Source organism: Phyllobates terribilis, unplaced genomic scaffold, assembly GCF_046119375.1.
Source record: "Phyllobates terribilis strain yellow unplaced genomic scaffold, ASM4611937v1 Scaffold_3__8_contigs__length_932513732, whole genome shotgun sequence".
In the NCBI taxonomy this organism is placed as follows: Eukaryota; Metazoa; Chordata; class Amphibia; order Anura; family Dendrobatidae; genus Phyllobates; species Phyllobates terribilis.
This window is the reverse complement of record NW_027362763.1, coordinates 397,673,289-397,700,785: the sequence shown is the minus strand read 5'-3', so window position 1 is coordinate 397,700,785 and position 27,497 is coordinate 397,673,289. Positions and strand designations below refer to the sequence as shown.

The following is a 27,497-nucleotide window of genomic DNA, read 5'->3' as shown; positions in this document are numbered from 1 at the left end:
GGTTTTCAGGAGGTAGAGACAAGTTTTTTGTATTTAAAGAATGTTGTAAGTTGTATTTTAGACTTCAACCTTACTCCTCTGGAGATGAGGAGCAGCGAGAGGGGATTGTGATCTCACTGTTGCAGGGAGATCCTCAATCCTGGGCTTTCTCTTTGCCACAGGGTTCTGTTTGTTTCCAGTCAGTAGAAGGGTTTTTCGGGGCTCTGACCCACATCTATGATGATCCTGACTGAATTTCCTGGGCTGAATCCAGGCTGTGTCACCTTCAGCAGGGGAACTGGTCAGTGGAGACTTAGAGTTCTGAATTCCGTAGATGGGCAACCGATAGCAAATGGAATGACCCGGATCTTAAAAGCTAATTTTGTCAGGGTCTTTCAGAAATGTTGAAGGATGCCTTAGCCGTTTATGAAACCCTAGGTTCCTTGGAAGTAGCGATGTCATTGGCCATACGTGTGGATAGACGCCTTCGGGATAGGTGGGTGAGACCACCTTCTCTTGAATCCTCTTTTTGGGGCAAAGCCCCTTTGTCGGGAGGGTGGTCTGGGGGTGAACCTGTGCTTATGGAGTTGGAGGAAGCCATGCAGTTAAGGAGAGCTACTGCGTCACATATTTCCCCTGAAATCCGCAAGAGGAAGTGGGTGTATTTTTTTGGTGGGACATTTTATTGGGGTCTGCCCCTTGATTCCTAAGAAAAACAAACTTGATTAACCCTTGGTAGTGTGGAGTTGGATAATAAGGGTGTGTGTGTTTGTCTTCAGGACAAACCGAGAACTGCATGTTGATGGCAGAGGTGGTGCTAGAGAGCAGGACTGAGAAAATTTCTGTGCTTGTTGACAGTGGAGCTGGAGTCAGCATGGTTGATGCTGGGTTTGTGAGAACTCATGGGCTTGCTTGCTGTACACTAACTAAGCCCATTCCTATTTATGCTATCGACTCAGTGCCACTTGCACAGAGAGCTCATAATATAAGACTGAGGATGGGGTCTTTTCATTATGAGGTAATTCCTTGTTATGTACTGGAGGGCCTTCCCACTCCGATTGTACTGGGTCTACCATGGTTGGTGAAGCATAAACCGATAGTGGATTGGCAATCCAGGGAAATTGTTGAATGGGGAGATTATTGTCATAAGAACTGCTTAAACATTTCCCTTCCTGCGGTCTCTACGGAGACCTTGCCTGCGTTTTTGTCTGATTTTGAGGATGTATTTTCTGAGAAGGGGTGTCAGTATTTGCCTCCTCATCGTGCATATGACTGTCTTATTAACCTGACTCCCGGAGCTAAACTACCCAAGTCCAGACTGTATAATCTTTCTGGCCCTGAGAGACAAGCCATGAAGGATTCCATGGCTGAGAGTCTTGAGAAGGGACATATCAGACCCTCATCTTCTCCCGTAGCAGCAGGGTGATTCTTCGTGAAGAAGAAAGATCGGGGTCTCCGTCCCTGTTTAGATTTCCAGGAATTGAATCAAATTACCATCCAAGATCTGTACCCTCTCCCTCTGATTCCAAATTTATTCAACCAGGTTGTGGGAGCTAAGGTGTTCTCCAAGTTGGATTTAAGGGGAGCCTACAATCTGATTAGAATCAGAGAGGGGGATGAATGGAAAATGGCATTCAATACCCCTGAAGGGCATTTCGAGAGTCTGGTTATGCCTTTTGGTCTGACCAATGCACCTGCGGTGTTCCAGAATTTCATAAAGGATATTTTCTATCATTTAGTGGGCAGGTTTGTGGTGGTCTATCTGGATGATATTTTGGTTTACTCACCCGATTTTGAGACGCTTCAGGGTCATGTTAAACAGGTACTACAGATATTAAGAGATAACAAGCCATATGCCAAACTAGAGAAATGTGTTTTCGCCATCCAGGAGGTGCAGTTTTTGGGGTACCTGTTGTCATCATCGGGCTTTCAGATAGATCTGTCATATGCTGGGTCCTTCCCATATCTAACATGACAAGCACATTGTCCTGTGATCACATGCTGCCAAGAACAATGCTATTCTGTGTACACAGGATGATCATGTGAAGATCGTCCTGTGCACATGAAAGTGCGGTCACAGACTGTCTAAACAGGCTATTAAACGACTGACAATCTGCTTGATCAGCGGTCATTTAAAATCTCTATTTAGTGAATGTATTTATCCACTCTTAGATCTAGGTACCTCACAGATCCTGGTGCCATGACGACTCTTCCCATCCACAGCTTGTTTCTGCAGATTTCCATCTTCTCCCGTCTTCTGCAGCACATCCCAACACTGTGCCCTTAAAAATAACAGTGTCATTATAAAGCTCCGGGATAAAAAAAAACAACACACGCTGTGCCTCAAATAAGCCCACCGCTGTGCCCCCAAATAAATAACTGCCCCTCGCTGTGATCCCTGCACAAAAATTACCCCACACTGTCCCTCTGATAGGAAAGGACATTGTGGAGGCAATGTACTTTCCTATAAAATATTCCCACCACGCAATTACCCCTTCTATACTACGACCACTACTCGTACCCCCTTCTATACTATGACCACAACACACTGCTCCCCCTTATATACAGTGAGGAAAATAAGTATTTGATACACTGCCGATTTTGGAAGTTTTCCCACCTACAAAGAATGGAGAGGTCTATAATTTTCATCGTAGGTACAGTTCAACAGTGAGAGACAGAATCTAAAAATAAAAACCTAAAAATCAGAAAATCACATTGTATGATTTTTAAATAATTAAATTGCATTTTATTGCATGAAAGTATTTGATCACCTACCAAACATCAAGAATTCTGGCTCTCACAGACCTGTTAGTTTTTCTTTAAGAAGCCCTCCTACTCCACACTCATTACCTGTATAAAAGACACCTGTACACACAATCAATCACACTCCAACCTCTCCACCATAGCCAAGACCAAATAGCTGTCTAAGGACACCAGGGACAAGGCTGGGATGGGCTACAGGACAATACTCAAGCAGCTTGGTGAGACGGTAACAACTGTTGGCAGAATTATTAGAAAATGGAAGAAACACAAGATGACTGTCAATCTTCCTCGGTCTGGGGCAAGATCTCGCCTTGTGGGATAAAGATGATACTGAGAAAGGTCTGTAATCAACCCAGAACTACACAGGAGGACCTGGTCAATGACCTGAAGAGAGCTGAGACCACAGTCTCCAACAATACCATTGGTAACACACTACGCCGTCATGGATTAAAATCATGTAGGACACGCAAGGTCCCCCTGCTCACGGCAGCACATGTCCCAGCCCATTTGAAGTTTGCCAATGGCCATCTGGATGATCCAGTGGAGGCATGGGAGAAGGTCATGTGGTCAGATGAGACCAAAATAGGACTTTTTGGTATCAACTCCACTCGTCATATTTGGAGGAAGAAGTAGGATGAGTAAACCCCAAGAACACCATCCCAACCGTGAAGCATGGTGGGGTAAACATCATATTTTGGGGGTGCTTTTCTGCAGAGGGGACAGGACGACTGCACCGTATTGAAGGGAGGATGAATGGGGTCATGTATCACGAGATTTTGGCCAACAACCTCCTTCCTTCAGTAAGAGCATTGAAGATGGGTAGTGGCTGGATCTTCCAGCATGACAATGACCAAGAACACAAAGCCAGGGCAACTAAGTAGTCGCTCCGTAAGAAGCATTTCAAGGTCCTGGAGTGGACTAGCCAGTCTCCAGACATAAAACTAATAGAAAATCTTTGGAGGGAGCTAAAACTCAATGTTGCCCGGCGACAGCCCCGAAACCTGAAAGATCTGGGGAAGATCTATACGGAGGACTTCGCCAAAATCTCTGCTGCAGTGTGTGCAAACTTGGTCAAGAACTACAGGAAATGTCTGACCTCTGTAATTACAAACAAAGCTTTCTGTACCAAATATTAAGTTCTGTTTTTCTATTGTATCAAATACTTATTTCATGCAATAAAATGCAAATTAATTATGCAAAAATCATAAAATTTGATTTTCTGGATTTTTTTTTAAGATTCTGTCTCTCACAGTTGAAGTGTAACTACGATAAAAATTACAGACCTCTCCATTCTTTATATTTGGGAAAACTTGTAAAATCGGCAGTGTATCAAATACTTATTTTCCCCACTGTACTATTACCACAACACCATCCTCCTTCATATATTATGACCACCACGCCGTCCCCCTTTCTATACTATGATTACCATGCCATCCACCTTTAAATACTATGACTACCACACTATCCCCCTTTATATACCAGTACCACCTCACTATCCCTGTTTATATACTATGACCACCACGCCGTCCCCCTTTACCTACCATTACCACCACGCTGTCCCCCTTTATATACTATAACTACCACGCCATCCCCCCTTATATACTATGACCACCATACCGTCCCCTTATATACTATGACGACCGCGCCGTCCCCCTTATAAATTCTACCAATCACACCCTCCTCACTTATGAATTACAATTTCCACACTGTCCCCACCCCATGCTGCCCCCCCTTTGAACTGTCTCCCTCACGTTAGCCTTCTCCTTACTGAGCCTATTTCCCCATACTGAACCCCCAATGTTACTCCTACATACTGAGCCCACCCCACGCTGCCCATTTTTCCAGAGGCATCACACCCCACTCTGCCCCTTCAAAATAGCAATCCCACCTCACGCTGCCCTTCAACATAGCGATCTCACCCCACACTGCCCCTTCAACATAGCGATCCCACCCCATGCTGCCCCTTCTCCATAGCGATCCCACCCTACGCTGCCCCTTCTCCATAGTGATGGCATGCTAATGCTTAATAACGCTAATACAAATGAATACAAGGACACCTCCTCCCGCAAAAACTCCGGTTTACTTATAGAGTCTGGGGAGGGGAGGGTAGATTTAAAATAAATATAGATATTTTTTAAAATCCTGAGCCTGGGGCCACCCCTCATGACCCGTCGCTCTAGGCACTGGACCGCCAGTGCCTAGTGGCAAATATGAGCCTGGGTTCTAGCCTCTTTTGTACTATCAGCCAGCTCTTGTTCCTCTTCCTCTCCCTCAGCCTCCACTTCCTCATTGTTACCCAATCTGCGCTGAGCAGATCAGATGAGGCTTGTCTGGGTAGCATTTGCAAAAAAAAAGAAGTGAAAAATTCCTGCTCCAAAAAGTTATATTAAAAAATTTCAAGTTTTTATTACATCATTTTAAAATCTGATGAGGTCACAAGGTACATGGAAATTCACATAACAACGCGTTTCCAACGCGCTCCAAGCTCAAATTAGCTTCAGCAGAGCTTGTTACCACTTTGATGAAGCAGTGCTGCAGAGCTTCCTGCTTCCGGAGATGGAGGATGAGGAGGAGCAGGAGGGGGTGCAGGAACTAGTGTAGGAAGTGGCTGTCACTGTCAGAAGCGGTGCCCACACTGCCCCCGGCTGTTTAACCTACTAAATGCCATTATCAATATACAGTACAGACCAAAAGTTTGGACACATCTTCTCATTTAAAGATTTTTCTGTATTTTCATGACTATGAAAATTGTACATTCACACTGAAGGCATCAAAACTATGAACTAACACATGAGGAATTGTATACTTAACAAAAAAGTGTGAAACAACTGAAAATATGTCTTATATTCTAGGTTCTTCAAAGTAACCACCTTTTGCTTTGATGACTGCTTTGCACTCTCTTGGCATTCTCTTGATGAGCTTCAAGAGGTAGTCACTGGAAATGGTTTTCACTTCACAGGTGTGCCCTGTCAGGTTTAATAAGTAGGATTTCTTGCCTTATAAATGGGGTTGGGACCATCAGTTGTGTTGTGCAGAAGTCTGGTAGATACACAGCTGATAGTCCTACTGAATAAACTGTTAGAATTTGTATTATGGCAAGAAAAAAGCAGCTAAGTAAAGAAAAATGAGTGGCCATCATTACTTTAAGAAATGAAGGTCAGTCAGTGCAAAAAATTGGGAAAACTTTGAAAGTGTCCCCAAGTGCAGTTGCAAAAACCATCAAGCGCTACAAAGAAACTGGCTCACATGATGACCGCCCCAGGAAAGGAAGACCAAGAATCACCTCTGCTTCTGAGGATAAGTTTATCTGAGTCACCAGCCTCAGAAATTGCAGGTTAACAGCAGCTCAGATTAGAGATCAGGTCAATGCCACACAGACTTCTAGCAGCAGACACATCTCTTCCACAACTGTTAAGAGGAGACTTTGTGCAGCAGGCCTTCATGGTAAAATAGCTGCTAGGAAACCACTGCTAAGGACAGGCAACAAGCAGAAGAGACTTGTTTGGGCTAAAGAACACAAGGAATGGAACCAGTGGAAATCTATGCTTTGGTCTGATGAGTCCAAATTTGAGATCTTTGGTTCCAACCACTATGCCTTTGTGTGATGCAGAAAAGGTGAACGGATGGACTCTACATGCCTGGTTCCCACCGTGAAGCATGGAGGAGGAGGTGTGATGATATGGGGGTGCTTTGCTGGTGACACTGTTGGGGATTTATTCAAAATTGAAGGCATACTGAACCAGCATGGCTACCACAGCATCTAGCAGCGGCATGCTATTCCATCTGGTTTGCGTTTAGTTGGACCATCATTTATTTTTCAACAGGACAATGACCCCAAACACACCTCCATGCTGTGTAAGGGCTATTTGACCAAGAAGGAGAGTGATGGGGTGCTACGTCAGATGACCTGGCCTCCACAGTCACCAGACCTGAACCCAATCGAGATGGTTTGAGGTGAGCTGGACCGCAGAGTGAAGTCAAAAGGGCCAACAAGTGCTAAGCATCTCTGGGAACTCCTTCAAGATTGCTGGAAGACCATTTCCGGTGACTACCTCTTGAAGCTCATCAAGAGAATGCCAAGAGTGTGCAAAGCAGTCACCAAAGCAAAAAGTGGCTACTTTGAAGAACCTAGAATATAAGACATATTTTCAGTTGTTTCACACTTTTTTGCTAAGTATATAATTCCACATGTGTTAATTCATAGTTTTGATGCCTTCAGAGTGAATGTACAATTTTCATAGTCATGAAAATACAGAAAAATCTTTAAATGAGAAGGTGTGTCCAAACTTTTGGTCTGTACTGTAGATCGCAACATTTGGGAGGTTATGATAGGGAGGGCGCTCCCTCTCCCATCCGGTCGGCATCAACGTGAGGGCCTGATGCTCATCATGGCAACCCAAGGACGTCATGATTTTCTCTGGGTCTGCGAAAGACGGTGGCCTGCTTAGACCATGCCAGAAGCATTGTCTAAGAGGCTACTGTTAGTGTAATACTGACATGTATAATGCATTGAAATACTGGTGCAAGTAGTTCCCGATTACATGAAGGGTATTGGCACACTCAGCAGAAATTGCACAACAAACTCTGAGGTCCAATTTTTCCTATTAGCTATTATCAAATTTAAAAATTTGGCGCTAAAACAACATTTTTGTGGTAAAAATGTAATTATTCTTTCTTCACCGCCCAACGGTATAAAATTCTGTGAGGCATTTGTGATGTCAACATGCTCACTGCACATCTAAATGAATTCATAGGGGCTCTACCAATGTGACATGGCACCCTCAAACCATTCTAGCAAAATCTGAACTCCAATATGGCGCTTCTTCCCTTCTGAGCTTAGCACTGTGCCTCAAAAGTAGTTTTTGACCACATATGGGGTATTGATAGACTCAGGAGAAATTGCATAACAAATTATACCAATCATTTTTTCTTATTATCTCTTTTGAAATTTAAAAACTTGCAGCCAAATCAATATTTTAGTGGAAAAAAAAAATAATTTTTTAATTGAGCCTGATGTTATACAATTCTGTTAATTGACTGAAGGTTAAAAATGCTCTCTACACTCCTAGATGAATTCAAGAGGTGTAGTTCCAAAATGGGGTCACTTTTGTTTTGTTTTTCACTATTTAGGCATGTCAGGGGCTCTGCAAAAGCAAACATGGCGTCTGCTATCTATTTCAGTCAATTTTGCACTACAAAATCAAGAGGTGTTCCTTCCCTTCCGAGCCCTGCTGTGTACCAAAAAAGTAGTTTTCCGCCACATATGGGTTATCAGCGTACTCAGGAGAAACTGCATGGTCCATTTTCTCCTCTAAGCCTTGTGAAAATGAAAACTTTGGGGCAAAAAAAAAATTTTGTGGGAAAAATTTATTTTTCATTTTCACGCTCAATTTTATAAAATGTATGAAGCACTTGTGGGTTGAAAGTGCTCACCACATCTCTAGATAAATTTCTTGAGGGGTGTAGTTTCAAAAATGGGGTCACTTGTTGGGGGGGGTGTTGATTATTTAGGCACATCAGGGACTCTGCAAACACGACATGGTGTCTGGTATCTATTCCAGCCAATTTTGCTTTCCAAAAGTCATATGTACTCCTTTCAAGGCCTGCCGTGCGCCTGAACAGTAGTTTTCCACCACTTATGAGGTATCAGTGTACTCAGGAGAAATTGCACAACAAAGTTTGTCACCCATTTTCTCCTGTTACCCTTGTGAAAATGCTAAATTTGGGACTAAATAAACATTTTTGTGGGAAAAAGTAAAATTTTAATTTTTTTCTTCCACATTGCTCAATTCCTGTAAAGAACCTGAAGGGTTAATAAACTTCTTGAATGTGGTTTTGAGCATTTTAAGGGGTGCAGTTTTAAAAATGGCATCACTTTAGGGTATTTTATGCCATATAGGCCCCTCAAAGTCACTTCAAATGTAATGTGGTCCCTACAAAAATGGGTTTTGTAAATTTTGTTGAAAAAATTAGAAATTGCTGATAAACTTTTTTAACCCTTCTAACTTCCTGACGAAAATAATTGTGTTTAAAAAATGGTGCTGATGAAAAGTAGACATGTGGTAAATGTTATTTATTAACTATTTTCTGTGCTATCGCTATCTGGTTTAAGGGCATCAAAATTGAAAGTTTGAAAATTGAGAAATTTTCAAAATTTTCATCAAAGTTACGATATTTTTACAAATAAATGCGAAAAATATTGACCTAAATTAATCACTAACAAAGTGCAATGTTAAAAAAAAAACACAATCTCAGAGTTACTGGGATATGTTTAAGCGTTCTAAAGTTATTATCTCATAAAGTGACACTGGTCAGAAATGTAAAATTTGGCCTGGTTAGGAAGGTGAAAATAGGCTGTGGGAGTGAAGGGATTAAAAAATAAAATAAAAAAGATCAGTTTAAAAATGAACACTCTAGTATCTGTCTTGCAACCATTTTTTGTTCCGTTTTCAATGCATCTGTTTTTACTAACGGAGTTTCTTAACACCTCTCATGTTCTCAACATGTGCAGTGCTAAAATAAAAGCCAGATCCATTAACTGATGACAAAGCTGATAATCGTCTGATATTATAACGATAACCTCAGCACTGACGCTGTATTTCTATAGGAACCACTGTCCTTTCCTTAAGCATGACCACTGTTACGTGAATCCTCCGATATTATCCACTTCCCATATACTTCAATATAAGCAATAGATCCAGTTGCTGTCAGTTTTTTTGGGGGGACGTGGGGGGCAGATAAATGTTCTTCTGACTGTTTTTTTTAACAAACTAAAAAGCAGTTAGAAAGAAGGGAACTAACAGACATTTTCTCACAATTCTTTTCATATTCAAAGGAACGAGTCCTGTACTGGAATAATTATTGGACTTGTTAATACAGCCTTATAGAGATTGTCTGATAGATAGATAATTATGAAGGACATTATAGGTATCTTATAAGGGAATCTGTCAGTAGGAACATTTCTTCTAAGCCATCTAAATGGTCATGCAGGTCATAGGAAGCTGAATAACATCATACCTTGATATCTGCGATCCGATGTCTTATTTCAGAGAAATTAAAGTTTTTCTTATATGTAAATGAGCTGTTCCAAGCAATGGGTGGACACTGATCTGCATGAGAATCTGCTTCCAGATTATTTTAATAAAAAGAGGTGTTGCTAGTGTGATATGTAATGGCTGCTCTCTGCTCTCCTGATCTCACTGCAGAGCTGTGTGTGACTATAACTGACACATCTGCAGGTTCCTCTCAGTGCTTCAGCTTCTAGCTCACTGGCAGACAGGGAACAACATTGTTACAATACCGTAGTGCTCAGAAAGCTGCAAAAATGTGTTTTCAGGAAGACAAAGTTCAGTTCTTAAAACAAGCTTTGGAGGCAGATTCTTAGGGAGACCTGTGTCCGGCCCATAGCAGGAACAGCTCATTTGCATATAAGAAAAACATGGATTTCTCTGGAATAAGACATCAGATCGCAGATATCAAGTTATCATTTTATTCAGTTTCGTATGATCTATATGCCCATATACAGTGGTGGCCAAAAGTATTGGCACCCCTGCAATTCTGTCAGATAATACTCAGAAAAAACACAAAAAGAATTGTCCTAATGCCAAATTGGATATAATTCCACACCAAACCTAAAAAAGGGGGTGGACAAAAGTATTGGCACTGTTTGAAAAATCATGTGATGCTTCTCTAATTCGTGTAATTAACAGCACCTGTAACTTACCTGTGGCACCTAACAGGTGTTGGCAATAACTAAATCACACTTGCAGCCAGTTAACATGGATTAAAGTTGACTCAACCTTTGTCCTGTGTCCTTGTGTGTACCACATTGAGCATGGAGAAAAGAAAGAAGACCAAAGAACTGTCTGAGGACTTGAGAAACCAAATTGTGAGGAAGCATGAGCAATCTCAAGGCTACAAGTCCATCTCCAAAGACCTGAATGTTCCTGTGTCTTCCGTGCGGTGTCATCAAGAAGTTTAAAGCCCATGGCACTGTGGCTAACCTCCCTAGATGTGGACGGAAAAGAAAAATTGACGAGAGATTTCAACGCAAGATTGTGCGGATGGTGGATAAAGAACCTCAACTAACATCCCAACAAGTTCAAGCTGCCCTGCAGTCTGAGGGTGCAACAGTGTCAACTGGTACTATCCGTCGGCGTCTGAATGAAGAGGGACTGTATGGTAGGATACCCAGGAAGACCCCACTTCTTACCCCGAGACATAAAAAAGCCAGGCTGGAGTTTTCCAAAACTTACCTGAGAAAGCCTAAAACGTTTTGGAAGAATGTTCTCTGGTCAGATGAGACAAAAGTAGAGCTTTTTGGGAAAAAGCATCAACATAGAGTGTACAGGAAATAAAAGAGGCATTCAAAGAAAAGAACACGGTCCCTACAGTCAAACATGGCGGAGGTTCCCTGATGTTTTGGGGTTGCTTTGCTGCCTCTGGCACTGGACTGCTTGACCGTGTGCATGTCATTATGAAGTCTGAAGACTACCAACAAATTTTGCAGCATAATGTAGGGCCCAGTGTGAGAAAGCTGGGTCTCCCTCAGAGGTCATGGGTCTTCCAGGAGGACAATGACCCAAAACATACTTCCAAAAGCACTATAAAATGGTTTGAGAGAAAGCACTGGAGACTTCTAAGGTGGCCAGCAATGAGTCCAGACCTGAATCCCATAGAACACCTGTGGAGAGATCTCAAAATGGCAGTTTGGAGAAGGCACCCTTCAAATATCAGGGACCTGGAGCAGTTTGCCAAAGAAGAAAGGTCTACAATTCCAGCAGAGCATTGTAAGAAACTCATTGATGGTTACCGGAAGCGGTTGTTCGCAATTATTTTGGCTAAAGGTTGTGCAACCAAGTATTAGGCTGAGGGTGCCAATACTTTTGTCTGGCCCATTTTTGGAGTTTTGTGTGAAATGATCAATGATTTGATTTTTGCTTCATTCTCTTTTGTGTTTTTTCATTGAAGACAAATTAAATGAAGAGAACAATACCAAATAATTTGTGATTGCAATCATTTTCAGGAAGAAACTGAGTATTATCTGACAGAATAATAAACAGGGAGGAAATGGTTGAGGAGGTAAAGGTGGCTGGGACCCTAGGAGGCAGCGATCATGCTATTATAGAATTTTGGATAACTAGAGGAGGAAGACATGTGAAGACTCAAACTTCAAGGTTAGATTTTAGAAAGGCAGATTTTAAGAGACTCAGAAAGAGAATAGGAGGGATCCAATGGCTGGATGTCCTTAAGGACAAAAATGTCCAGGAAGGATGGGAAATTTTTAAAAATGAGATTCTCAAAGCACAATCGTTAACAATCCCGAAAAGTAGGAAGAATGGGAAGCATTTAAGGAAACCAGGATGGATGAACACAGAACTTAAACACATGCTAAAAAGAAAGAAAGAAATGTTTATTAAATGGAAAGAGGGAGGCATATCTAAAGAAGATTATAATGCAGTCTGCAGATCCTGCAGGGCACGTATCAGGTTAGCTAAAGCTGACAATGAATTAAGGCTTGCAAGAGATGTCAAAAGCAATAAAAAAGGATTTTGGGGGTATGTCAAAAGTAAAAGAAAAGTCAAAGATGCTATAGGATTTTTACAGGATGAAAATGGAGAAATAGTAAGAGAGGATGTTGAGAAGGCCAAACTTTTTAATTCCTATTTTGCATCTGTTTTCTCTCAGAAAGAAAATGTAACATCAACTGATCTTCACTGTCCTTTTAAAGGAATAGAAGAATCCAAGTTATCTGTAAACAGAAAGATTGTGAGGGAATATTTAGCTAACATAAATGAGTTCAAGTCTCCAGGTCCAGATGAATTACACCCCAGAGTACTGAAGGAGATCGTAGAAGAAATTTTAGAACCACTCTCCATAATCTTTGAAAATTCTTGGAGAACAGGAGAAGTCCCAGAAGACTGGAGAAGAGCAAATGTTGTTCCTATCTTCAAAAAGGGGAAGAAGGTGGACCCAGGGAACTATAGGCCGGTGAGTCTGACTTCTATACCAGGAAAGATCTTTGAACAAATTATTAAACAACATGTATGTAAGTACCTGGATAAGAATGAAGTGATTAACCAGAGTCAGCATGGGTTTGTAACTAACAAGTCATGTCAGACTAACTTAATTTCCTTCTATGACAGAATCACTGACTGGGTGGATCAGGGAAATGCTGTAGATATAGTATATCTTGACTTCAGCAAAGCATTTGACAAAGTACCTCACACCATCCTTATTGAAAAAATGACCAAGTATGCAATGGACCAGGCAACTGTTAGGTGGATTCATAACTGGCTTAGTGATCGGACTCAAAGGGTGGTTGTAAATGGCTTCACATCCAGCTGGATGAATGTCTCAAGTGGGGTACCACAGGGCTCCGTCCTGGGACCTGTATTGTTCAACATCTTTATCAATGATTTAGATGAAGGAATTGAGGGTAAACTGATTAAATTTGCTGATGACACAAAGCTAGGAGGGATAGCTAATACTAGAGAAGAGAGAGAGAGGATTCAAAAAGACCTAAATAAACTGGAGCAGTGGGCAGCAACCAACAGAATGATTTTTAACAGGGAAAAATGCAAAGTACTACATCTGGGCAATAAAAATGAAAAAAGCATATACAGAATGGGAGGAATAGAGCTAAGCAACAGTACGTGTGAAAAAGACTTAGGTATACTAATAGATCATAGACTGAACATGAGTCAACAGTGTGATGCAGCAGCAAAAAAGGCAAATACAATTCTGGGATGTATTAACAGAAGCATACAGTCTAGATCACGTGAAGTCATTATCGGTCTTTACTCCTCTTTGGTCAGACCTCATCTGGAATACTGTGTACAGTTTTGGGCATCACATTTTAAAAAAGACATAGACAAACTGGAGCAAGTTCAGAGAAGAGCAACCAGAATGGTGACTGGTCTGCAAACCCTGTCCTATGAGGAACGGTTGCAGGATTTGGGAATGTTTAGCTTGCAAAAAAGAAGACTGAGAGGAGACTTAATAGCTGTCTACAAATATGTCAAGGGCTGTCACATTGTAGAAGGATCATCTTTATTCTCATTTGCACAAGGAAAGACTAGAAGCAATGGGATGAAACTAAATGGGAGGAGACACAGATTAGATATTAGAAAAAACTTTTTGACAGTTAGGGTGATTAATGAGTGGAACAGGCTGCCACGAGAGGTGGTGAGTTCCCCTTCAATGGACGTCTTCAAACAGAGGCTGGACAGACATCTGTCTGAGATGATTTAGTGAATCCTGCTTTGAGCAGGGGGTTGGACCAGATGACCCAGGAGGTCCCCTCCAACTCTACCATTCTATGATTCTATGATTCTATGAGAATTGCAGGGGTGCCAATACTTTTGGCCACCACTGTAGACAGCATAGGAGGGTTGAAACTACTGACAGATTCCCTTTAAGTCCTAACCACTTTTGTAATTTGATTTATTATAAATTCCGTACTATGCTCCCTTAACAGCTAGTCATTATATGTGCTTTTTTTTCTTTACTTTGTGTGATGTTTTGTTTTAGGGGATTCTCAAATGGGACATCACAGAAGGATGGCACTGCAGTCACTTACCAGCAGCTTCTATCACCCGCCTGGAACATATCATCATGGGGTGACACTAAGGTCGCTTAGCACAGCTTCTGTCCCTGCCGTCCCCTGATGATGCCCTGTTTCAGTAGCGGCTAAAGAGAGGTGACCGCAGCTTCTGTCCCTGCAACACTTCTTCTACCTCCTATACGCAAGGTGCAGAGAGTGTAGAGATTACTTTAAGGTTGGACAAGGTATCGTAGGGTCATCGTATATGCCAGTAGTCAGACACAGTATAGAGCATGAGATCCAAAGACAACGAGGCAGGTAACACTGCAGATTCAAATCTGAGCTTGAAGAAGTGGTCATGGTAGTCTGGGTCAAAAGGGAGAAAAAGAAAGAGAACAACTGAAATGATGTCACCTGAATGCAAATGTTCATTCTTCCTCCACATGTGATCAATACTATAGTCAAACTAACAAATTAAAGCTGCACTCTGAAGGATATAATATGTAAACATTTAATATATGAAAATGGAACTGAATTACTGATGTAGACAAAATGTTAAAAAATGAAGGTACTTAACACACAAATTGGCCAATTTGTGTGAACCCAATAGCCAGAGACAAGGCATACCCCTTTGTTGGGACCCTAAACTTAACATGATGCCTCTCCCAGGCTATAGACACTCTTAAGGTCTGCAACGAGATGACATTTGACAACTTTCAATTTTGTGAAACAAGACCTCTCAGCATACCATTACAACCGTTCAGGTTATATTGAGAGCTGTAGTTTCACCTGCTACAAACTTCTAAGGCACAGTTTGCCTGACTTGGCAATTGATTATTAGGATAAGACTAATTTTCTGCAGTATGCCACACTGCAGCATTTGGTATGCAAAGTAAAGTCCTCGTTAAAAATTAGAATCCTACCCCTGTGTATTGGGAAGAGGAGAATAAGCTTAGAAAGCATTGGGTGTTTAAAGTGCCCAATCTTTCCTTCCCCTAACATCATCTGTCAGGGGAAAATCAGGAGACTCCTGTACTCATTAGGTAATCGACCTATACTTTTCTTTATCTCGATCGTGGTCTCTATGGCTGCGTCTCCTGTATTGATCCCGGTCTCTATCTTTATCCTTGTCCTTTTCTCTATCCCTGTCTTGGTCACGATCCCTACTCTTCTCTTCTGGCTCCGGCTTGTACTGAATTCCATCCAAGCGTGTATCAACTGCCTGTAAGTCTTCAACAGTAACCTCAGCAGCTTCTTGACTTTCCCCTTCAACATGCTCCTCTTTCTTTTCCCTGTCACGGTCTCTATCCCGTTTCCGGTCCCTACTACGACTCCTACGTTTGCGATCTCTGTCTTTATCCTTGTCCTTATCTTTATACTTATCTTTGTCTTTATCCTTATCCCTACTCCTTTCCCTGCTACATTTACTTTCATCCTTTTCACGACTGTGGGACCTTCTCCGACGTTCCCTGGAACGGCTTCTACGCCTCTCATGATCCTTATCGTGCTCCCTGCTCCTTTCTCATTGGTCTCTTTCCCTTTCTCAGTCACGATCCCTCTCGTCATATCTAAATGTATCATCCCTGCCAGAGTGCCGTTTGTTAACATCGGCTCCACCGTGTCTGGTGCCTCCGAGACCACCACCAAGTCTGCGTGGGCGCCAGCCTTTCACAGTACGTCCTCTCTCAACATCAACCAAAACACGCCTTCCATCAATTTTTTTTCCATCTGCATGCTTGTATGCCGAGTGCATGTCTCGTTCATGCTCATACTCTATAAAGACATATCCACGGGGCTTTCCTGATCGCTTGTTATAAACCATGTGAATCCATTTGATAGGTCCGTATACTTCAAATTCTCTTTGCAGCCTAGATTCGGTTGTGTCATAGTTCACTCTGGCGACAAATAGAGTTTTCAAGGCATTTCCTAGAGCATTTGGATCATTCTGAGGATCACAGACGACTTTCAGCTCATTTTCCACTACTTGTTGTCTTCTCTCAATCTTCTCTCTCCTCTTTCTCTCCATCTGCTCATCACGAGTCTCTGCTCTTGTCGGTGGTGGAGCATCTCTGGGGTCCTCAAATTCTCTAATGTAAGGAGCTATTCCACAGTACGGCTGGTTGTTGTGCTTTTCTTGAGGTAGTTTCTCCAACGGTGGCAGGTATGGAACTGGATCTCTGGGCGCAAACAGAGCCAGCAAGTTGGGGGGCAAAAACTGTGTCATTTTGAAGACCGAGGTGTCGTCCGCTGTGCCACTGCTCCAACCCCGCTGTCCTCACCGCTCTCCCAAGCTCTCCTCCCGTGTGACTGGCAGTACTCAAGGAGTACATGAGGATCCAAAGACAACGAGGCAGGTAACGCTGCAGATACAAATCTGAGCTTGAAGAAGTGGTCATGGTTGTCTGGGTCAAAAGGGAGAAGAAGAAGAAAGAAAACAACTGAAATGATGTCACCTGAATGCAAATGTTCATTCTTCCTCTGCATATGATCAATACTATAGTCAAACTAACAAATTAAAGCTGCACTCTGAACAATATAATATGTAAACATTGAATATATGAAATTGGAACTGAATAACTGATGTAGACAACATGTTAAAAAATGAAGGTACTTAGCGCACAAATTGGCCAATTTGTGTGAACCCAATAGCCAGAGACAAGGCGTACCCCTTTGTTGGGACCCTAAACTTAACATGATGCCTCTCCCAGGCTTTAGTCACTCGTAAGATGACGTTTGCCAACTTTCAATTTTGTGAAACAAGACCTCTCAGCATACCATTACCACCGTTCAGGTTATATTGGGAGCTGTAGTTTTACCTGCTACAAACTTCTAAGGCACAGTTTTGCCTGATTTGGCAATTTATTATTAGGAAAAGACTAATTTTCTGCAGTATGCCACACCACAGGCATTTGGTATGCAAAGTAAAGTCCTAGTTGTTAAAAATTTGAATCCTACCCCTGTGTATTGGGAAGAGGAGAGTAAGCTTAGAAAGCATTGGGTGTTTAAAATGCCTAATTTTTCATCTGTCAGGGGGAAATCACTAGACTCCTGTACTCATTAGGTAATTGACCGATGCTGCTGCAATAGGCGAGTTCAGTCAACTTTAATGTGAATGGGGGACTTTTTTAATTTCATGTGAGTATGACATGGATGATGGGAATACTTGGTTAACTGCAGGCATTTTGGATATTTTAGGTTTTAAGTGTGTTTTAGGTTGTAAGTTTCCTTAAAAAAAGCAACTGTCCTATTCTGTTTTGTACTAAGTACAAAAGTAACTGGAAGTATATAGGAATATATAGACAATTCATTCAGAATACTTGTATTTACTTGTAGATAATTGTGTATCTTTGGGTTTCCACCAACCTCCCAAGATGATGTTGAAGCCCTAAATTCTACACAGTCAGCTGGTAGCTGATGGCCCCAGTTACAAATTTTCTATTCTTAACACATTGTTTTAATGGAGCCCTATGGGACAGAAGAAAGAATGTGCTCCAATATTTCATATGGAGTGGATAGGTCAGCTATTATGGTGAATAGCACAAACCGTGGTTGTCAACTAAAAGGTTGCTATCCATGAATTAACCCCTTAACCCCTACAATCCCTTCACTTATGTCATATGTCGTGTCCCTGCTTTTGTTTCAGGTTTGCAAGCCGAGCCTGCATATTTCCTTGCAGATGATGGCTGATTTATTCAGCCATCATCTGCCTCCAACAGTGGAGATCCACCTGCGGCTGTTAACATTTTAAATGTCGCTGTCAATCTCTGACAGAGGCATTTAACATGTGTGGACAGGAGGACGCGTTGTTCCATGCCTCTATCAGTGTGCCTGTGACGTGATTGCGGGGAGCCGATTGGTTGCGATGGTGGTGGTCTGCTGAAGACCCCTGTGCCTGTCATTATGATACCCCTTTGAAAGCCAGCTGTCATGGCTCGGTTTGGGAATTTGATCTGGTGATCTGTTGCTGCATAGTCGATTCTTCTGTCTGCTGAGCTATTGCTCTTTCTTCCCTGTCCAAATGCTGATGGTTTCTATTGTCTTAGTTTTCCCTTCTTGGTTTGCTCCTCTCCAGGTGTTTCTCTTTTTCATGCTTTTGGTTTGCCCTATCTCACTTTGGGTGGGGTTGTGTTTGCTTCATTTCTTTGCTGGCTGTACCTCTTGGTGGATGTGTATTCAGGAGTTCCAGCCCTCAGGTAAGGGGTTTACCTTGTTTGGTAAACTCCAGTTGCTTGCCTTCCTAGTACCTTTTCATTTTACCACTGTTAAGTTTTTGGGAGGTTAATTGTTCCTTTTATTTAGGTTCTCCTTAGTTTTCCCTCACTATCCAATATAAACGTGTTTTAGCTTCTCACCCTGGGTTTTTGTATTTTACTTCACTCAGAGGGTACGAGAAACCCCTCAACGGTCTTTTAGGAAGTTAGGTGCGAGGAGGAGTTTTTAGTTGTGCGGATAAGGCCTTTCTAGTCTGTACAGGGACCATTTGGGTGTAGGAGCGGTGTCTCCCTGTGTTTGAACTTCCCTTTTTCCGTTACTAGTGTGTGATTATGTACACGTCCATAACACTAGCGTTTAGCTGGCATTCATAGGAGATTGTCATTTAAGCTATACATAGTACATGCAAACGAATGATTCAAATCACCCCCCATTTGCACCATTAAAAATAAAACAATTAAAAAAAATACACATACTTGGTATTGCCATGCTTAAAAAGTCTTATCTATCAAAATATGAAATAAATTAATCCAATGACATAATGAGAAGAAAAAAACAAACAAACAGCAGAGTTACGTTTTTTAGCCACCGCAACATTGCAATAAGGGGCTATCTACCCCTAAATGGTATCAGTAAAAACAGCAGCTCAGGGCACAAAGAATAAGCCTTTACTCAGGCTCCATATCCTGAAAATTCAAAACGCTACAGATCTTATATATATAATATATGTACTGTACAGACCAAAAGTTTGGATACACCTCATTTAAAGATTTTTCTGTATTTTCATGACTTTGAAAATTGTACATTCACACTGAAGGCATCAAAACTATGAATTAACACATGTGGAATTCTATACTTAACAAAAAAGTGTGAAACAACTGAAAATGTCTTATATTCTAGGTTCTTCAAAGTAGCCACCTTTTGCTTTGATGACTGCTTTGCACACTCTTGGCATTCTCTTGATGAGTTTCAAGAGGTAGTCACCGGAAATGGTTTTCACTTCACAGGTGTGCCCTGTCAGGTTTAATAAGTGGGATTTCTTGCCTTATAAATGGGGTTGGGACCATCAGTTGTGTTGTGCAGAAGTCAGGTGGATACACAGCTGATAGTCCTACTGAATAGACTGTTAGAATTTGTATTATGGCAAGAATAAAAGCAGCTAAGTAAAGAAAAACGAGTAGCCATCATTACTTTAAGAAATGAAAGTCAGTCAGTCCGAAAAATTGAGCAAACTTTGAAAGTGTCCCCAAGTGCAGTTGCAAAAACCATCAAGTGCTACAAAGAAACTGTCTCACATGAGGACCACCCCAGGAAAGGAAGACCAAGAGTCACCTCTGCTTCTGAGGATAAGTTTATCCGAGTCACCAGCCTCAGAAATCGCAGGTTAACAGCAGCTCAGATTAGAGACCAGGTCAATGCCACACAGAGTTCTAGCAGCAGACACATCTCTACAACAACTGTTAAGAGGAGACTTTGTGCAGCAGGACTTCATGGTAAAATAGCTGCTAGGAAACCACTGCTAAGGACAGGCAACAAGCAGAAGAGACTTGTTTGGGCTAAAGAACACAAGGAATGGACATTAGACCAGTGGAAATCTGTGCTTTGGTCTGATGAGTCCAAATTTGAGATCTTTGGTTCCAACCACCGTGTCTTTGTGCGACGCAGAAAAGGTGAACGGATGGACTCTACATGCCTGGTTCCCACCGTGAAGCATGGAGGAGGAGGTGTGATGGTGTGGGGGTGCTTTTCTGGTGACACTGTTGGGGATTTATTCAAAATTGAAGGCATACTGAACCAGCATGGCTACCACAGCATCTTGCAGTGGCATGCTATTCCATCCGGTTTGCGTTTAGTTGGACCATCATTTATTTTTCAACAAGACAATGACCCCAAACACACCTCCAGACTGTGTAAGGGCTATTTGACCAAGAAGGAGAGTGATGGGGTGCTACGCCAGATGACCTGGCCTCCACAGTCACCAGACCTGAACCCAATCGAGATGGTTTGGGGTGAGCTGGACCGCACAGTGAAGGCCAACAAGTGCTAAGCATCTCTGGGAACTCCTTCAAGATTGTTGGCAGACCATTTCCGGTGACTACCTCTTGAAGCTCATCAAGAGAATGCCAAGAGTGTGCAAAGCAGTCATCAAAGCAAAAGGTGGTAACTTTGAAGAACCTAGAATATAAGACATATTTTCAGTTGTTTCACACTTTTTTGTTAAGTATATAATTCCACATGTGTTAATTCATAGTTTTAATGCCTTCAGTGTGAATGTACAATTTTCATAGTCATGAAAATACAGAAAAATCTTTAAATGAGAAGGTGTGTCCAAACTTTTGGTCTGTACTGTATATAGAATTTTTTTTTGCAAATTTTCACATTTTTTTTTACCACTTAAATAAAAAAAACAAAAACATACATGTAATCGTATTGACCTGGAGAATCATATTCCCAGGTCATTTTTACTGTATAGTGAACATGGTAAATGAAAAACCCTAAAAACAATTGTGGAATTGCACTTTTTGCAATTTCAACGCACTTGGAATTTGTTTCCACTTTCCAGTGCATCACATGATAAAATTAATGGTGTCATTCAAAAGAACAAATCGCCGCACAAAAAAATAAGCCCTCATACGGCTATGTGGACGGAAAAAAATAAAAAAAATTGTGCCTTTTGGAAGAAGTGGGAGAGCATGAAAACGAAGAAATGGAAAATAGCCCGGGGGTGAAGGGGTTAAAGAGGTTGTCTGGTTTCATTCTAAACTGGGGACAATCCTGCTTTTTCTGTAAAATATCAAAGTAAGCAATATTTACCTACTGTGGAACAGGATGCACAATGAGCAGCACAAGTGCAGCCAGGGGTGTACATAGAAATCATGGGGCCCCATAGCAAAAGCTCTAATTGGGCCCCCCCCCCCACAAAAAAATAAATAAATATTTGTCTGTGTCACAGAAGAGCTGATCTCACAACTTTCCAGCCTTTACTTAGTAATTTTCCTCCTGCTGAAGTCCTAGATTCCTCTTTCATTGCCCAATAAAGTATTATGCCAATAAAAGTGCCCCCCAAACACAGTATGATACCCACATGGTGCATTCCTCCACATTAGCCTCCACATGCACAATATAATGACCCTATTGTACCCCACTTCAACTCCCAAGGAAAAGTATGGTGACCCTAACACAGTATAATCCCTCAACTGTGACCCCCACAGAGCCCTACATACAGTATAATGGGCCTACATACAGGTATAATGGCCCGCACCAGCCCTCCAAACAGTATAATGGCCCCCACACAGCCCTCCAAACAATATAATGGCTTTCATACAGTATAATGGCCCCCCACATAACCCTCAAAATATTTAAATGCCCTACATAGCCTTCCATATAGTATAATACCCCACCGATAATCCTCCATATAGTATACTATAATGCTACCCCATAATCCTCCATATAGTATAGTGCGCCCCCCATAATCCTCCATATGGTATAATGCGCCCCTCATAATCCTCCATATAGTATAATGAACTTCCCATGGTCCTCCATAGAATATAATGTATTCTCCATAGTCCTCCATACAGTATATTACACACCCCATAGGGTAAAATGCAGCCCCCATATAGTATAATGTACCCCACAGTCCTGCAGTATTACGGGCACCACGTACTCACTGATTTTAAAATACAGTATATTTTAAATAAGCTGACCCGAGTATAAGCCGAGGCTCCTAATTTTACCATAAAAAACGGGGAAAACATATTGACTTGAGTATAAGCCTAGGATGGGAAATGCAGCAGCTACTGATAAATTTCCCCATCCTGGTATGTATGGCCCCCTCAATTCCCCAATCCTGGTATGTGTGGCCCCTCATCCCCCAATCACAACGCACACAGAAAACAATAAACACTCATACTCACCTTCCTCACCTCTGCTCCAGAGCTGCATCCTGTCTGCTAGCAGCTCATGTCGGCATCTGAGCAGCGCGTGCTCTCAGATGCCGAGGTGAGCTGCTGCTGCCGGCATATTCACTCCTCTCCACGCCGGGACTATGTGCATGGAGAAGCATGAATATGTATATAGAGGGCCACTGTAAGGAAATATACAGTATACCGTGTGGTATATGTTTCTTAACAGTGGGCCCCTATGGTAGACAGATGCCTCAGTATCCATCCTGACTGTGCCCACTGTTGGGCGCATACCTCCTGAAGGTATGCACTCAACAATGGGAATAGACGTAGTGTGGACTGAGTCTTGCAGCCACAGCAGCTTCCTAGTGACTGGTTTCATTGCACACGTTATTTACTGAGTGATCATATTTTTCGTACTGTTCAGTCATCTGCTATACCTATACACGCTTCCCCTCCCCCCATACACATGGATCACTGCTGCTGTCTCTCTCTCGTCTGACATTAACCCTCCTTTAAGCCGCCTACATGAGCAGGGTGTCCAGTAGTTGTCACCTTAATATGGTGCAGTGCCTCCACCTGAATCTTGTTGGGAGTTGTAGTGGGATGCAGGAGGGTCTTTTGCAAGGGGTCGACTCTGGAAACCCCTGTCCACACTCCTTACACTTACACACTCACAAGAGATGAGGTTGGAACAATTAACAGGTTTATTCACAGAGGGATAAATAGTATTAAATTCAGAGGGCATATCAAGGAGCAGCAAAATATATAATATCACACAATCTACGATACAGGTTCAAAATATGCTTTGCAATAGGTCTGAATATAATAACACTTCCCCTTTAAGTGACAGCAGACACACTCCTAAATAATAACACATATCCCAATAATGGCTGCGGTAATGCCAGTAACACAGTCCAATGATGGGGCCCAGTTGTCGTGGATGTTGGCGCCCATACAGGAACCGATTGTGTGTTTTAATATCACAGCAGAAACAAAATCCCTTCAGCAACAGTTCTCTTTTTAGTAATGGACATCTCCTGGTAACCTGGCTGGTCTGCAGATGTGGTTTGGCTGCAGGATTATCTTCTCCCCTCACACACTGAGGAGCCAGACGATTAGCATTCACTTTGTGCCTCTGTCTCCTGCTCTCCAGGAACAGACTCTCACATGTCTGACATGGAGAATTGCGCACATCTCTCAGTCTGCTACTAGCTCCACCCTTCTTCTCCAAACTGCTCAGCCAATCAGTCCCTTCCTCTGCTGCTTCTCCTCTCCTATGATGCAGAGAGGAGCAATGTCTTCTGGGAGTTGTAGTCCAGGTCAGTGCAGCATGAGAATCGCTAATGTCTACTGCTGTGAATGTCTATGTAATCCCAACAGCAACAGTTTCTGTACAAATAGGTCTCACTGCAGGTGTTACATAAAAATGAAAACGTATCATTCATTTGATAAAGTTTATCATTTCACTCTTGCATTAATTGTATTTAGATAGAAAGCACTGAAATGCACAATGAACAAACCAGAGAAAGAGACGTTGCACCCTAGAGTGAGACTTAGGCTATGTGCCCACGATGCAGAAATGCTCCGGATTTTTTCCTGAGCTTTTCTACATCTCTCTGGCAGAAAAAACGCATGCGGATTGTACATGCGGATTGTACATGCGGATTGTACATGTGGATTGTACATGCGGATTGTACATGCGGATTGTACATGTATTTTTCCTGCCAGGGACATGCGGATGTGAAGCGTTCTTCACATGCATTTCCGCATGCGGGTTGACAAGCGCTTTCCAAGCGATTTTAGCATCACTTGGAAAGTGCTTGTCAACTTGGTCACACTATATAAATCCATGCAAAAGGCATGGATTTATATACTGTGACCTTAAAGAATGGTTAAAAATTAAAAAATAAATCTATACTTACCTTCTGATGGCCCCCGGAGTCTTGCTTCAGTCCGTCCTGGCTGCCGGCAGCTTGCGGTACACTACACTGAAGGATCAGCCGTCACATGACTCTGACGTCAGCGCAGGTCCTTCAGTCTATCGTGATCTGCCGGCAAGGAAGGACGAGCGCAGCGGGGGCCGTCAGAAGGTAAATATATAATTTATTTTTTATTTTATTCTTTTTTTCACAGGTTCTATGGTACCCGGGTCTGGAGGAGAGTCTCCTGTCCTCCACACCCGGGTACCATCCGCACATTGGAACGCATGGATTCCGAATGTACAGATGCAGTGATGCGTAATCCATGCGTTCCAATGCAAGTCAATCGCGGCGAAAACGCAGCACTTCCGCAAAATAATTGGTAGTGCTGCGTTTTTTTCCGTAATGATAATCCGCAGCGTAAATTTCCACAGCATGTGCACAGCACATGCGGATTATCATTGGGGAACATGGCAGGCCTTCTACCATGCGTTTTTTAAGCGCTTCTGCAGCGTTTTTGCCGCTGCGGAAACGCTTAAAAAAACGCATCGTGGGCACACAGCCTTACAGTTCTTATATAAGGTGGGATCTCTATATGATGTGCAGCTTAAAATATAGATGAAATGAATCTTATTTTTAAATTGTAAAATTGTTTAGGAATAATAATAATAACAATAGTAATAATGTAAACATAACTATTATTATCAATACATGATTAAAAAATGCAGCATCAAGATAGTAATCTCTACTTCAGGAAACAGTACAGGTTTCAGAAAATGGTCACATATGTCTCTACTGGAGAAGCTCCTTGGGGCACTGTTTAATGGGAGAATTTGTTACGCCGGAATATACTGTAATATAAGCACTGACACCAGCAGCCTTATTTTTATGAAGGCTTATGTCAGCACATCTCTCCCACTACTCCGAATATTGGCATCAGCACTCATACTGTAAATAGGTTATTGTCAGCAAATGTTATCCTTTCTTGCAAAATGGTAATAAATATGAACAACTAAGGAAAATGCTATAGTGCAGAGTGAGTTAATGAATATGTCACCAGAGAACTCCTGTAGAGAGTGATCCCAGAAGAACTTTTAAGTGAGCTGTGGAAAGTTATGGATGATTTTCTAAGTGCAGACACCTATTAAAGAGGTGTGAAACAGGCTAAATGATGTGATTGTAGGGCTAGAACTCTGCTCATTATACATCAAGACCAAAATCAGGCAATTTGTTAAAATCATAGTAAAACTCTATATTACTGGATCTTCATCCTTCCACAGACCCAAGAGTTAAAGAAAACTTGTCACCAGGTGAAAAAAGTGTCACTTTTTACTCTTATTTTAGGCCTGCTGCTCCTGTGAGTATTCTACTTTTTTATTTTTAAAAATCCAATGTACAGTTCCAGAGATACAGGCTTTTTATTTAGTGTGTCCAATATGCAATTTTTTGGGGTCTTTATGCTGCTCTACATCACTACCCTGTGAACAATGTCTCCTTTGTAAAGACCATATGTAGCACCCTGAGGATTCGGCTGCTACAGGGGTATTGCACCTCAACCCAGAGGTGTGGTATTCCACTCCCGGGTAAGGATGGAGTGTGGAACTGAGCTCAGAAGGCTGCATGCACTACACACATCCCATTTCCGGAGGACAGACCAATGGTACTCCCACTTAATAATGTGCAGGTACGACCGAGTCTGTCCTTGGCTGGAGTGGGAGGGGGGTGGTACATCCCAGTAGTGTAGGGGCAGATAGGGGGAGCAGCCTGGGTAAAGTTAGGAGCTCATTGGGTGCTGGTCACCTGAGCTCACACATAGAGGGAGTATATAAGGTGGGCACCATCTTAGATCAGGGTCAGTCAGCCACAGTCAGTCTGTGAGAAGTCAGTGAGACATCAGACTTGCAGAGCAGTGGAAGAAAGCAGAGGAGAAGAGCAGCTCCAAGGCCCAGAGTGAGAGAGGAGAAAGAAAGACCCAGAGGGGGAGAAAGAAGGAACTCCAAGAGCCCAAATTAGACCAGAGGGTGAAGAGTTGGCAACAGGGTACCGGATCCCAAACTGGTGGGGGCTACAGCATACCTCAGCCAGAGACCGGAGGCCGTGGGCAGCATCTGCCACGGCCACCCACCATATCCACCCGGAAGGCAGACCACGCATAGGGTCAGGGAACCCAGAGGCAAGGGTTCGCCAACAAGAGGCCCGAGGGAGCCGGACATAGGTGGATCCCTGGTGGGGAAGGCCAGAGACGAGGACAGGACAGAAAGGGAGCTCAGAACCACGCTCCAGAACTACTTGGGGGTTGGCCGAGTCCAGGACCTGGTGGACGCAGCACGGCTCGGGTGGTCACTCAAGGCCGGAGTGACCGGAACATCTGCAGTAAGTAAAGAACCCTGAACTGCACAACCCGACTCTGACTCTCATTACCATCTTCCCTGCACTTCCACAACCACCATCCTCTGCACCTGACCCCCTGAGGCTATACCCCTCCCGTTGGGGGTTATACTACCTAAGCTGCACAAACACCATCAGCCTCAGTGGACCCTGCTGCAGCGGCGGCCGAAGTGACCGCAATTCAACGGGTGGCGTAGTCGACATAAAGAACTTTCGTAACATCAGTAAGGACTGCCACACACTGAGCTTGACACCCTGGGCACGGACCGGGTCACAGCCACTCGGAGACTACAACCCCCATCTGATCCGGCTCCGGGTATCCCCAACAACACTGGCCCAGGGGGCGCGTCACATACAAATCTGCATATTGGACATACTAAATAAAAAGGCCCTTGTCACTGGAACCAAGGGCCAGATTGGCCTTTCTAGAAATTCTAGCAAATGCCAGGTGGCTGCATAGTTCACAGCACTTTTACCTGTATCATAGTTCTCATGACGCCAATATTTTTACAACTGTAGTGGGGCAGAGAGCCATTGGCTCCATGCTTCACCACTTACTCAGGCAGGTCACAGGCCTGCAAGAGGCTGAGGCCAAGGGATGTCAGGCATGATATGACATGGCTTCATCACACTGCCTACTTCGGCCTGGAGACTACAATTAGTAGAAGCGCATCACTGCTCGTATGGGAGCGGGTTGAGGCGAGTATTCGTTTATTTTCATTTTTGCTAGCCACAGTCTGGACAATATTGCTGTAGTGAGACATGGCATTATTACAACAAAGATGC

The 27,497-nt window shown here is 42.7% G+C and overlaps 1 pseudogene; it reads right to left on the bottom strand.

Moving 5' to 3' along the window:
- Nucleotides 1-15,796: 15,796 nt before the first annotated feature.
- LOC141258138 (U1 small nuclear ribonucleoprotein 70 kDa pseudogene) lies at nucleotides 15,797-16,555 on the bottom strand (annotated as a pseudogene).
- Between the last annotated feature and the right edge of the window lie 10,942 nt (nucleotides 16,556-27,497).